Below are 14,864 nucleotides of genomic sequence, written 5' to 3'. Positions count from 1 at the left end.
GACTGCGGAGCTGTCACTCACATCCCTAGGCCACAGTTAGTAATGCAACCATGACAGTACGTAAATTTTTAATGTGAAACTGAGAGTGAGGGCCGTATATGGCACATACTATCAGAGTCTCACACTAAAAATTGGCAAGGTTTTTGCATCTCTTGGAAGCAAAAATGCGGCAAACAAGTGAGAGGAATGCTCTGTGTCTTTAAATATAATTTTCATGGGATGATTTGTCAGTCTATCACCAACCACGTAGGGCCACACAGCCTCCTCTAGGGCCACACAGCTTGCTACAGGGCCGCACAGCCTCCTACATGGCTGCACAGCTTCCTGCAGGGCTGCGTACGGTATTACGGCATTCACTCACAGTCTCACTTAGCAATGGCCCGGTAGGGCTGCCTCGCTTCTTGGGGCGCTGCTCCTCAGGGAAATGACGTCCATACACAGTTGGGGAGTCCCTTGAAAGTTTGAGCGCGAGTGATACAAAGTGTACATCTCTGATTTTCGATTGGAACTTCGGAACGGGAGCAAACAGTACCGATTTTAGACATGTCTAGTACTGGAACCATTCTGACCATTAACAAGTGCCACCCCTCATTGTGTAGGTCTACTTGAGCTCTGTACACACTGCAAGTTTGGGCCATCTTGGACCTTCACAAGCTGAGACATCAGCACTGGAAAGTGGGTAACCACATTTAGTAGACATGGGCAGCCTGGCCAGAGGAGGGGTCACAGCTCTAGGGGCTCTGCTCCTCTGTACAAGGTGCCTTTCGCTCAGGAGATGAACTCCTGGAAAGCTGACGGTCCAATCTACAGAACGTATATCTCGGATTGTCTATCGGACCCATCGTTTAGGAGAAATCCAGGTTAAAGTGAAATAGGGAAACGCCATTCATTCCTCCCATTGACTTAACATGGTGCTGGGGGTGCCCTCTTCCCCGAGCCACCAGAAACCGCAGGAGGGATCAATGAAAAAGCTGCATAATCCTCTTGGCTTCAATACGCACTATATATAAATATCTGTCTGTTTTCAGCCTGCTCCCCAGGTGGCTGAGATCTGCCCCCCCCCCAAAGTCGGAGGAAGGTTTTTAGATGCAGATCTATAGTGTGAGACTTTGATAGTATGTGCCATATTCGGCTCTCTCTCACAGTCTCACATAAAAATAGCCGGATTTCCCTATCTCACTTTAACCTGGATTTCTCCGGAACCGTGGGTACGATAAAAAAATTCAAGATATACGTTCAGTAGACTGGACCATCAGCTTTCCAGGGATTCATCTCCTGAGTGAGAAGCATCTTGTACCGAGGAGCAGCGCCCCGAGAGCCGTGACCCCCCTTCTGACCATGCGGCCCATGTCTACTGATGAGGTTACCCACTTTCCAGTGCTGATATCTTGGCTTGTGAAGGTCCAAGATGGTCCAAACTTGCGGTGTGTACAGAGCTCAAGTAGACCTACACAATGAGGGGTGGCACTTGTTAATAGTAAGAGTGGTTCCAGTACAAGACATGTCTAAAATTGATACTGTTTTCTCCGGTTCCGAAGGTCCAATTGAAAATCGGAGATATACACTTTGTAGCACTCGCTCTCCCCTTTCAAGGGACTCCTCACCTGTGTATGTATGCCATTTTCCTGAGGAGCAGCACCCCAAGAAGCGAGGCAGCCCTTCCCGGTTAATGCTAAGTGTGAGACAGAGAGAGAGCCGTATATGGCACATACTATCAAAGTCTCACACTATAGATCTGCATCTGAAGACGCTCCTCCTACTTTGGGGGGGCAGATCTCAGCCGCTGGGGGAGCAGGCTGCTCACGGACAGAGATATTTTTAGATAATCCTCTTGGCTTCAATACACTCTATGCAGCTTTTTCATTGAACCCTCCTGCGGTTTCTGGTGGCTCGGAGAAGAGGGCACCCCCAGCACCATGTTAAGTCAATGGGAGGAATCAATGGCATTTCCCTATCTCACTTTAACCTGGATTTCTCCGGAACCGTGCGTTTCTAACAAAGGACGCCATGTGTTCAAATATTCATTCTCATGGAGTATATATCCTTTAAATATCGAATAAATATCAAATGTTAAACATTTTTGGTCATAAAATAGGGTTCTGCTAAACAATTGATTGTGATAAATTTACATTAGAGTGCACATAGTGATTTATATATCTATCTGTATACAGGGGGCTGTATACTGGGGGGGGGGGTATGTATGTATGTATGTATGTATGCATGCTTGCAAAGCAGCCTGATCAACCCCCCACACCGTAAGGCTGCTGGTTTCCTGGGCCCTCAACAAGTGCGCCCGTGTCGAACAAACCTGCAGCCTCCTTGAAAGCGACAGCTATGACCGTTGCGGGACATATTGTGAGCGGCCGAGCTGCGAACCTCCCACGCCCAAGCCTCCACCCACGACTAGATGTATGCAGAAAGGGGCTCAATGGCCGCCCTGTGCAAGTCGGAGGAGGGCTCAATGGCCGCCCTGTGCAAGTCGGAGGAGGGCTCAATGGCAGCCTTGTAGAACTTTTGGGCTGAGGCCCCCCAGTCTTCCACCATAGAGAAGGAAATGTGTGTAAGAGCATCCCAAGAAGGTTCCAAACATGTGGGTGAAATATATATCCCGCGGGTGGAAAATTGAAAAAAAGTTGAATATTTTTTTTGGACTTCCAGAGATGGGGAAATGTCAGTGAGCGCGTCCGATTTCAGTTCCAGAGCGAGTTGCCGAAAGAGCACTTGATACTTAGTCATTTTCAGATGTCCCAATTTTGACTTCCAGGACCCGCAGAAGTTTGGTAACTTGAACCCGCTCACCAGTTCCAAGCGTTTTGAGCTGTCCCCGGTTGCAGTAATGTAGTCTGCCCACTAGATGTTGCCAAAGAGACAAAGTGAAAGAAAAACCAGAATGAGGAAATTCCAGGGAGCCGTATCCGCCTCACAGTTCCAAGCGATCGGACACTTACTCATGCGTCCCCTTAGAGGGGGGTGGGTGTCACTCCATGTTAAATACCCAGTTTTGCACACCACCACCAGAATATATGAGAGAGGTGTGGCACCCTGCTGTTCACAGGTACCACAGGACCCAAAAGAGTGCATGGACTGACTTCTCCACAAGAGGCCCTTACTCCACACAGACACCTCCGCCCTTCCACCTCATACCACCAGAGGGAGCCCCGTTAGGGATGTATATACTGGAGGGTGCAGTTAGGTAGTCAGATCAGTCAGAGTGTGCTGAAAATGAGATCAGTGAAGGAGTAGCACGTCTGCTGCTGAGCTGAGGACCCCGAGTGCGGCAGGAGGCAAGGAGAGGAGAGAGGAGTTAAGGGGGGCAGAGGAGCATCTTAGGCCCACCCCAGAACACAAACCGGACACCGGGTCTGCGCCTACAGGGTCCTCTACACCCAGTAGGGAATACCGGCATACCAGGAAGATTACAGATCCCTGATCGACCTGAAGCTATAACCATTTACAGGACTAGGAACCACGAAGGCCCCAGCGTCCAGGGATAGTGGTTGCCAGAGAAAAAGTTCTACTACCAAGCCGACAGGTGAGAGAGTGAAACAGCATAGAAGCCAGGCCTAGTTCCAGGCTGGCCAGGAGCTTAGAGAGAGGAAGAAACGGACCAGGAGGCCTTATACCCGCTCACTGGGGAGAGTCCAGAAGTGCACCCTTCCTACCAAGTACCCTGGACCGTACCTGTTATCCACACCAGTAAAGGTACTTTAGTAAATCTCCTGTGTGCGTGTCTGTCATTCCCCCTGACCCAACCTGGCCACCTCTCACCTGCATCCCTTCCATCAACCCTGCCATGGGGGCCAGCTCCGCCTGTGGGGAGCCGAAGAATCCCAGCTACCATTCCATCACCCCCGGAGGTCTGGAGTAGCGCTGGTACCCATTACCAGAAACCACAGGTGGCGCCACGAGACAAAACCATTATTTGTCCCATCAAGTGACAAGCCCCTTTTAAAGAGTGACCCCAGAGTACGGGCCCAGAAGCCGACTGCTGTGATATCCTATAAAGAAGGTAAAGGCCCAGGTACCGAGTTCCCCCCATATTACCCTGGGCAAGTCAGAGGTACCTCTCAACCCCGACATATTTAGACTAATTTAAGCTGGTTTTCACATCTGTAGTGTTAGGTGTTGGTCTGGTGCTGGATTTGAAATGAGTTCAGGACCTTCTGTGGTCCAGCTGGGGCTGATGCTGCTCAGCATCGCCATCAGCCTCAACACCTAGCTGGTCTGTGAGCACTGTTTATCTCCCAGGTAGTTGTGCCTAGCAATGTTAAGCCTGGGTTGCAGAGGGAGACAGGGCTTGTGGAATCTTAAGTCCAGGATTGGCCGCACTGAGCATGTCCGTGACCTGGCAGATCATGATTGGTGGGTTTGCACCCTCCTGACCCGGTGATCTGGCACCCCCTGATTGGTCCACGTGTAATGTCACCAATGGCACATCGGTGGGCAGGGCTTAGTCTTTAAAAGGCCCGCCCACAAACATGGCGCATGATGCTGGTGTGTGGACGTCTGTGCTCCACGTGTAGTTTCTGCTAGGCAGGTTAGCTCCATAGAGGCAGGCTAGTGGAAGTAGGCAGGTAGCTTCACCTTGCAGACTGGCTCTTCAGTGGGGGGTCGCCTTTCCCCCCCCCCCGAGCAGCCAGCAGGACCACGTGGAGAAACACTCCTCTGTCCAGTAGCACGCCGGCAGAGGGCACTTACCCGTCGGAGTGAGTCACACGCATCTTAGCGCCAATCCCTACAGTGAAGCGCCTGTATCAAAGACAGGGCTACTGCTTTTCCCCCGGTCACACGTCTCTCTGTGGTTCTTGGAGATTGTGTGAACCGTTATACCCGCTCCGTGTGCATTCAGTGTAATCAGTTAGGTGCGCCTCCAGACGCTCATCTCCCGTGCAGTTAACAGAGATAGAGCATACCGCTATACCTGTTCCTGTGTGGAGAAACATGGAAGGGTTTAGTATTTAAGTTGCCGCTTCCTTTCCACCCAGAAAGTGTTCGGCAGCAGCCTTCCAGGCTGCATTGCGGACCCCGGGATAGGTTGCGTTCCATTTTAATAAAGTTGTCTGCAACCACCCTCCTAACACGTAGCCTCTGGTACGGGTTTTGGCTTTGAGTCACTGTTAAGCTGGTCCACACCTCTGCTGAGCCCAGGCTTCCGCAGCTGCGCGGAGGGACTTTTGCCGGTCGCCCGTCCCGAGTCAAAGAGGTGTTCCTGGGTTTACTTGAGCCTGGCCAGACCCCCCCGCGGGCCCTGGTTCTCTACAAGGGGGCATCGTCAAGGATAAAATCTGGAGTTTTAGGCCGAGGAGAAGCTCCATGAGTTCGGATGCTTTTGTGACTTCGACCCCTTGGAGCAGGGTCAGTGCTCTTCCACATTAAGTACCCCCTCTGCAAGGGCGCCTGTAGCCGAGTCACGCTTCCAGGACTCGTGGGCACATTTCTACCGACGACGGGTTTGCAGCCTCCCTACATGTGTGTGCGGTTAAGTCCCTACACGCAAGCCTGCTCTTCCTCCGATCGATTTGGCGCAGCACTCCCAGGTGGGGAAGTGGCGCCGCTCGCTCGGCCCAGGCATTGGAGCCTGCGCCGACTTAAGGTGAGCGATCCCCTTCCTCCTCTACCCCCGGGCTTTCAACACCTATCTTTGGGTGCGCATGCCGGCCTCCACCAAATTGCACCAAATAAGCGGCAGGATTCCATGGCTCTCAGGTGAAATCCCAGAACTGGGACTAAAATACCACCATTCTCACATGGTATTTGTACACCAAAACCAAGTGTCACTGAATGACCTCACCCCTTTTCTCATTGGTTATGACATAAGAAAAATATATATAATAATTTAATAACAATTACATATATTATTAATATTTGCAGTATTTTAGGAAGTGCACATCAAAACCTAGGGTCATTTTCAAACTTTATAAATGTTATGGGTCACCTTCTAGGATAATAAAGGTGCAATACCTGAGAGTCTGGCAAGTAGTATAACATAGAAATCTGTCTCGGGGTTTTCGTAGGTAGCAGAGCAGCTCCCCTCACACATTCCTAAACTTCATTGTCTCTTTTCCATTTGTAAACTAGTGATGGGTAGCTCCTGAACGAGCCGGCTCTTAATAGTGAATCATATGAGTCGGCTCCTGGCAGGGAGCCAATTGAAATTTAAACGGCTCTTTGCCAGTTCACGTTCCACAGTCAGTCCCCTCTGGCCCCGGCCCCTCCCTCCCCTCTGGCCCCGCCCCTCCCCTCTGGCCCCGCCCCTCCCTCCCGGCAGTAGTCACTCTGATCTTATCCAGGAGACTGAGAATGGCTGCTCCTCCTGCTGCCGCACATAGCACTGACTCACAGCCCCGCCCCTCCCTCCCCTCTGGCCCCAGCCCCTCCCTCCCCTCTGGCCCCGCCCCTCCCGGCCCATCCCTCCCGGCAGTAGTCACTCTGATCCTGAGAATGCCTGCTCCTCCTGCTGCTGCACATAGCACTGACTCACAGCCCCGCCCCCCTCCAATCTGTGACAAGCAGCAGGCAGGCACTTTATTAAAGGAACACTGACATCTGGATTTAGCCTGATTATAGTTATTTACCGCTAGCTTGTAAATCCTCGCTGAGCGAGGGAGAAACAGCGGATGTAAATGTGCGTCCCTTGTTCTCTCTCATTCACTTGAATGGAAGAGAACAAATGATCCAGCGATGCATATGGGCAGGGCAGATAAGGATCTCCTCTGCAGACATACCATCGCTGGATTGAGCATCACTGGATCGCAGGCTCGGGTGCTGCATCGACTGTGAAAATGCACCATTAGCTAGTGCAACTTGGAATGGTTATGTTGTTTCTGGTATGTGAATAACCTCCCAGCAGCCCCTGTTACATGATAGCAGTGCCAATCTGAGGGACCAACTTCATGCACAAAACTAGTACTATACAAGGCAGTACAGCACTCTCAAATCACATCCGATTTTGCATACAATTGCCAGTAGTGTTGAGCTAATTGAATTGCACTTGTTTGATTTCTGCACTTTTTTAGCAAACATTTCTCGTTTTGTGCGGTGCTGGCAATTTCGAACACTTTGTGCGGTCCAATTTGAATGTTTAAATTAAACCGCATTGTGAATATATGCGATACTGCGGCTAAAATCGCTAATATTCGCTATTTTAGCGGCCGCACTGTTTATTCGCAATGCGGTTCAATACTGACCTGTACAAAAATGGCTCTCGGCCACTGTGAGACTAGTAGAACCAAAGCGAACGTACGCTTGCGATTATGAACGTTCGCAATTATGAACGCATGCTGTTGCAATTGCGAGCGTAATATAGCAAAACTGCTATCAAACAATGTTTGAATTCAATTTGATAATGGAATCGAACAATATTATGTTCGCTCCTCTCTAATTGCCAGATATGACAATCGTATACATAATTACAGTGTGGACGCAGCCTCTGCTGCATAGATTGGCATTACTTGTGAAGATGTGGGCCCAGCTGAACCCAATTGTGCAGCAGCTGTTGCATGTGCCTGTGCTGTGAGCTTAGTGGCTTTTAATCACATGCAGGACCTCATTAATATGTCAGACCACTGTCTCACCAATGCAGGAAGCTGCCTGCCCATTTACATGAAAGTTCAGAAAAACTACCAAACTGGGCCCTAATGGTGATAGTGTTGGAATTAGTGTATCTGTCAATTCTTAATGTTGCGATCACATCTTCTTGAGACCAGCATAAAAGTACCTCACAGGTTCCCTTTAATGTAGATGAAGAAGGAGCATGTGACCACTGAGCAGCCAGTCACAGCGCACTGACTGGACTGTACTCTGCATCCTAAGCCTTGCCCTCTTGTGATTGTTTTTAAATTAACACACACGCTGTGTTCCTGGCAGCCTGCCCTACCCTGGATGGACGTGGACGGATACAGAGTGTAACAAACAGTAGTGCATGCAGATTGAGGTGCGTGTCATCAAATCCTCCCAATTTTGCAACCATATTGGTGATGGTGAGGAACTTGGGTATTAATTTCCACAGACTATTTTTAAAATACCCACAAATAAATAAAGAGGGAGGTTGATAGCCTGCAGAGAGAAGAGGAGTGCACGTCCAGTGGATAAGATGAGTGACAGCCGCAAACGAAGTAGGATTTGGTCGCATTTTGATTACATCGACAACACAAAAACAGAATGTAAAATTTGTAAGATAAAATTGTCATACCGAGCAGGGTCTACCACCAACCTTCACACACATATTAGAAATGTACATCCAACAGTGCAGATTGAGGAACATGAAAGCACCACTGCAACTACTGGAACTGCTGCTGCAGTGTCTGCAACCACCTCTGAGGCATCAGCTAGACCACGACCGGCAACAACCCAGAGATCTATACTCCAATTTATGCCAGATAAAGTCATGACCCCAGCAAGAAAGAGTGCAGTTGATAGAGAGTTGGCTAAGATGGTTGCAAAAGACTTCCAACCAATGACAATTGTGGAGGACAAGGGATTTAAAAATTTTGCCCATGCTCTCAATCCGACGTATGTTCTTCCAAGCAGGAAAACACTCAGTGAAACACTTATTCCAAAGCTATATGAAAGTGAACGTGCCTCATTACAAGAAAAGGTTCAAATGGCTGCAGCAGTTTGCCTGACAACTGACTGCTGGACATCCAGAGCCACCACGTCCTTCATGTCAGTAACATGTCATTTCATTGACCATTATAAAATGGTCTCTTGTCTTCTGGACTGTTTTGAGTTTACTGACAAGCACACTTCAGAGAACTTGGCAGATGAACTTCTAAGGGTGGCAAAAGAATGGGGAGTTGAAAGCAAAGTAATTTGCTGTGTTACTGATAATGCAGCTAATATAACCAAAGCCATTAAAAACCTAAAATGGAACCATCACCCGTGCCTTGCACACACAATTAACCTAATGGTAAGAGATGCTCTGAAGGAGATAAAACCCACTGTGGACAAAGTAAAATCAATTGTGGAATTTTTCCATAGGAGTACAACAGCCACAATGAAGCTAAAGTCTACTCAACAGCAAATGAGTATGCCTGAACTGAGGCCCAAACAAGAGTGTGTCACTAGATGGAATTCCACATTTCGTATGCTTAAACGGCTTCTGGAGTCCAAGGATGCAATCATATCTACCCTGGCCATTATCAACCCACCTGTTGAAAATCTGAGCCGAGAAGAATGGGAAGTCATGAGAGAGGCATGCACTATTCTGGAGCCCTTTGACCAGGTCACTGTGGAGATCGGTTCAGAAAGGTAGAGTAACAACTACTGTTATATTATTTGTATTGTTGAAAAAAAAAAGACACCCGTCCATCATTTAATCTTGGGACCCTTTTACACATCACAGTTTAACTTTCAGTCAGGCAAAAATGTGCCAGACTGAAAGATAAATTGTTCTGTATAAATGCATAAAACGATGGCCGACTGAACGACTCCTAATCGTTCAGTGGGACATTGCTCTGTGTAAAGGCAAGTGGTTCCTGCTGGCTCATTACTCATGAGCCAGAAGTAATGACCTGCAGCGCTCCCTCCCAGCACTCCCCTGGTATCTGGGTCCAGCTGTCGGAGGAGCAGGGCTCAGCGGCTTCTCCTCTGCCATGGCAACCCGACAAGAGCCAGCATGTGGACCCTGATACCAGACAGGACCCAGATAGCAGGTGCTGGAAGGTAAATATCTTGTTGCACCCCAGGCCCAAGCTATCCTATGAAGCCATATTGTTTCGGCTCATAGGATAGTACAGATTTACTATAAACGATGTCTGTGCATGGAAACAGTTTAAAAGCAAACGATGGGAGAAATTATTGCACAAACGATTTCTCTGCTCATGGATTAGCCGGGCAGCAGAGTTGAGGATAGATTGAAGGGGTGATTAGAGCGTTGGAAGGGAGACCGCCGAGGAGGGTGTTGCAGTAGTCTAGGCGGGTGATAATGAATTAGTTAGCACATTGTGTGGCAGAGTGATCTATAATCTCACTGCTCTTACAGCAAAGAATCCCCTGATGATGGTGAAACATTTTTTCTCTAGAAGAAGTATAGGATGCCAATGCCACTAGTACAGGAGTAGAAGGCAAAAGATCAGTAGGAAAATCTCTGTACTGTCTATTTATATATCTGTAGATTAGATCGCCCCAAGCCATCTTTTTTCCAGACTGAATGACCCCAAGTTTCATAACCTGTTTTGTCAATGCAATACTGCAAATCATCATCATATAACTGTATGGTAGAGGTCAATGGCAGTAATACTACATAAGAAATAAAGTTCACATTACAAATTTCTGAGTAACTGTTTTATCCATTTGCAGCTATGTTACAGCCTCTAAAATGCTGCTGCTGTGCCGGGGTTTGCAGAGAGTGACAGCCAACCAGAGAGATGGAGCAATAAATACAGAGAAAGTAAAAGTTGGTAGCTGCCCTGTGTGCCTCTATGGAAAGAAAGTTCCAAAGGATGGAATATAACACTATACTGTCAGAAACTACACTACTTGACCCGAGGTTCAAAAAGCTGGCCTTTAGTGATAATAGAGCTGTTGATGAGGCACTGCAAAGAACAGCAGCAGCAGCGAGATGCAGCCTCACCAGCCAGCCACCTCCATCAGATGAAGATGAAGTGGGAGCAGGGGCTCCACAAGTACAACAACCACAAATGTCTGCTGTTTGGAGGGTCTTTGACGAAAGGGCAACAGGAGATGCTGCAAGAAGAAACCACTCAGCAGTTGCAATGCTAGAAGTAAGATCATATCTTGAGGAACCCTTGATCCAAAGAGCAGCAGACCCATTGACGTGGTGGGAGAGCAAGGCTTCAATATCCCCACGGCTTGTCAAGGTGATGACCAGAAGACTGTGCATCGTAGCGACATCAGTCCCTTCAGAGAGGATTTTCTCCAAAGCAGGGCAAATAATAACAGAGAGAAGAAATCGGATCAGCCCATCCAAGCTCCAGCACTTGGTCTTTCTTATTGCCAATCTGCCCTAATGACAATCTTAACATGTTGCACTTTTAAAAATGGGTTTCTGCTGCTGTTTTGAGTATTTGTTATATTTTTGCACATTTTATATTTGTTAATGTTTTCATACTAAACAGAATACACAAAATGTTATTTTGGAAATGATCAGGTTTAAAGGGGTAGGCTCAATTCTTACCTTTCCCGGCTCCAGCGCTGCATTCTCTCTTATGCCCCTGCCTCAGGGGGCGGGGCCGGAGATGACATGACATGCGCACAGAACTCCGTGATTGGCCTCCGGGGACCGATCGCACAGCTCCGTGCTGTCACCGCCCGGCCCACAACGGGTGCTGCATGGTCCATGCGGTCAGTCAGCAAGCGCTGCCCGACAACATGGTCGCATCCTGTGTGTCTTTTGCTGAATAGGGCTCCGGCACAGGACAACTTCCATGGAAACCCATGTAAACAGTTCCATAGGTTTTTATGGAATACCAGCAGGATTGAAGCAGAATTTTTAAAATAAGTATATGGAGAATATACCTATTTTAAAAAGTTCTCTTCAATTAATGGAACTAATGCCCATGTGATCCAACCCCTTTAATGACATTATATTAGTGATGGCAAAAGACGTTGGTCCTTGATGGGACACCAAAAAAACAGTCTTTTCCAAAACAGATAATAACAGAGGAAATAAACTGAATCAGTCCATCCAAGCTATGGCACTTAGTTTATCTATCCAATGGGCCCTGAAGACAAGTTTAGGCGGCCTTCACACTTTGTGGATTTGCAGCGGAGTTTCCATGCAGATCATGAGCGTGGACATGCCATGGCATTTACAGAAGCCAACAGTGGCAATGGTTTTTATCCAAAACACATTCTCACTTCGTGGAAAACTTCAGAATCTGACATGAGGTGTGAAATTGGCTTCAGCAGCAGCAGCATGTCAGTATGTGCCGAATATCCGAGATGCGAAATTCATTGCAGTCAATGGACGGGTGAATTCCGCAGCAAATTCCTTATCTAAATCCGCCTGGATGCAGATGCGACATTTGACACTGCAGTTTTGCTGCAGACTGTTTGCAGCAGACAGCCCACAGCGAACTTGCCAAGTGTGAAGGTAGCTTTACAATGTGGCACTGATAATTAGTATCTTGTTGCTATTTTGCATGTTCATTTTGTGTTTGTTAAAGTTTTTACAGCAAATATAAAATCTGGTTATTCTGGAAACTATTCTGTTTTATGTCAAATTGGCACATGTTTAGATTTTTACTAAAAGGTATACAATCATGGGTTAAAACATACCAGAATTTGGCTTCAAATTTAAAGCCAAAAGGTAATAGGAAATGAAGAGCCGTTTTCGGAGCCAAAAGAGCCGGCTAACAAAAAAAAAACAAAAAAAAAAAACAAACAAACAAACAAACAAAAAAAAAAAAAATCGCATTTTACCCATCACTATTGTAAACCCCCAGAAAGGGAGGGGAGAGGAGGAGACATCAGACATGGAGCAAATCCAGCCCAGATTTTCAGCAGTCGTAAAGCATGCCAGCTCTACACAAGGTTTTCATGCCAAATTTCAGTAGCTGCTCCCCCTAGTGTTTCAAAGTGGAACATATCAAACTTTTAATTATTTTTCATATTTTACTCCATTAAAAAATATGATAATATTGGAAAAACGAATCAAAAATATAATACTTTACGTTTTTGCAATTGTTGAAAAAAAAATTGTGATGGCACCTTCCCTTTAATGTTAATTAAACTATGCTAACAGTAGCTTCAATAATCTTTTTTAGGCTTCAACTACCTTCAGTTACCTGTAAAGAGGCGAGAGATGCATTTGACAAGTGGGCACTGATGAATCTTTCCAATGAAAAGAGATCATGTATATACCTACAGTATAGACCAAAAGTTTGGACACACCTTCATTTAAAGACTACCTCTTGAAGCTAATCAAGAGAATGCCAAGAGTGTGCAAAGCAGTCATCAAAGCAAAAGGTGGCTACTGTGAAGAACCTAGAATATAAGACATATTTCAGTTGTTTCACACTTTTTTGTTAAGTATATAATTCCACATGTGGTAATTCATAGTTTTGATGCCTTCAGTGTGAATGTACAATTTTCAAAGTCATGAAAATACAGAAAAATCTTTAAATGAGAAGGTGTGTCCAAACTTTTGGTCTGTACTGTATATCAACCATAAGATCTAAAAGATACAGTTAGAAAGACTAATCTGCTTCAAGTCCAGCATATTCTGGCTACACTGAAGTCCAATCATCAAGCTATAGTAATTATTAATGGACACGCATGTCTGTTTAATCTAGAAAAAGGAAGAGGACAGAAAATGACTTGAAAGACAATGAAGGAGAACAAGATGAAGAAGATGCATCAAATACAGAGGAAATTAAGGGGTTAAAAGAAGAGGCTTTCAAGAGGCTGCTTAAGACATCCAGCTGATATAAATCCGCAACCTCCAACCATAGCCATGTGTGCAGAATCAGGTAGAAACTGCACAAACTTTGTTATAATTGTGAAGCTCTATAATTACTCAAGCATGCATTGTTGGTAATTTCCAGTGGATTACATAGTTTTATGTGATCAGCATTTTGGGATATTAATGCTTTTTTTAGGAAATACAACACATTTCAATAACTGCAGCCTTTTCGGTCTATGTTATGGTTATTATTACTGAACACTTGGTTTCCATAAGTCGCTGTGTTATTACAATCAGGGTTGTTGGGGAGGGAGGTAGACCAGGCCTGGGTATAAGAAGACCTAAGTCACCAATGGCACAGTCTTCCTCCAACATTTTTTTGGGGTGTGCAATTCTGCTAATTATAATGGAAGGAATAGGCTAATGTATTCAAGAAGTTGGTGTTCCTGGGCAACAATTTAATGTGGTGTTTTGTATGCATACTGACTATTTTACAATATTTTGCTTTATTTTTAGCAGAAAAATTCTGAAATCTTCCCGGCAAAGAGCAACTCATGGTGTACATGAAGGAACAGGGCTGGCAGACCACCGTACCAAAAGCGGAGATTGTTCTAAAGGCCTGGAGACCTCACAAATCCCGGAAAAATCAGGAGAAATGGTTAGAAATAGAAAGCTTGGTGGACTCCCAGGAGTGGAAAGGACTCGTTACAGTGCAGGATCACAAAAAGGGTGGACAATCCATAAAGACCACCCAGGGCTTTAAAAAAGGTGACATTGTTTGCCATTACCATGGTATCTCAATGGGAGGAAAAGAAGGAGGAAATACAAAGAAAAATTACAGATGAAAAGTGTTATATCTTCTTCTTTCGTGAGAAAGGACATAATGTGCATAAATGCCACCCAGGCGCCCTGCGACTGCCATTTACAAAGGCCTTCAACATTTGGACGCCTGATAAATCACTCACGCAAAAGAGACAATCTAAAGCCGGTTCTGAAACATATGAAGGGCGAGACAATTCCCATAATATTATCTGACGCAAAGGAAGACATTCCTCCAGGAACTGAACTTCTTATTGCTTGTGGTGTGAAAAGACTATGGAGAAGGAGAAGATCTGGGCTGGCTGGACAAGGGACAACCTGAGCTCATACATTTCATCTGAATTGTGTTGGCTAGCCTTGGCACTCCAGCGGTGGTAACACTACAACTCCCAGCATGCCTCAACTGCTGCACATTCCTATGGCATGCTGGGAGTTGTAGTTTAAAACAGCCAGGGTGTCCAGGCTAGCCATTACTGTGTTATATAAACTGGTTGATATTCCTTTTTACACTTGTTGTGCATATACCCATGTATTTATACTAACATTTATATATAAGGTTAATAAACTTTACATACTACTTTAAATTTGCCATAAATTGCTGTGGTCTGTGCTGTGTATTTTAAAAGCAATTAATGACATAGAAACATGTCTGAAAAAGGCTCAGTAATTGATGCAGTAG

The 14,864-nt window shown here is 46.1% G+C and overlaps 1 long non-coding RNA gene across 2 annotated transcripts; it reads left to right on the top strand.

The window, feature by feature from the left end:
* The first annotated feature begins 2,937 nt into the window (after positions 1-2,937).
* On the top strand, positions 2,938-14,621 carry LOC141152819 (uncharacterized). Of its 2 annotated transcripts, none has more exons than XR_012247152.1 (3): positions 2,938-3,702; positions 13,257-13,433; positions 13,886-14,621. It is a non-coding gene; the product is annotated as an uncharacterized lncRNA (long non-coding RNA). The 2 variants fall into 2 exon arrangements; XR_012247151.1 differs by having other exon boundaries at positions 2,940-3,702; positions 13,883-14,552.
* The last annotated feature ends 243 nt before the right edge of the window (positions 14,622-14,864 follow it).

Source organism: Phyllobates terribilis, unplaced genomic scaffold (genome assembly GCF_046119375.1).
Source record: "Phyllobates terribilis strain yellow unplaced genomic scaffold, ASM4611937v1 Scaffold_7__3_contigs__length_470593459, whole genome shotgun sequence".
NCBI lineage: Eukaryota > Metazoa > Chordata > Amphibia > Anura > Dendrobatidae > Phyllobates > Phyllobates terribilis.
Note: the sequence above shows the minus strand (reverse complement) of the source record. Positions and strands in the feature narration are given on the sequence as shown.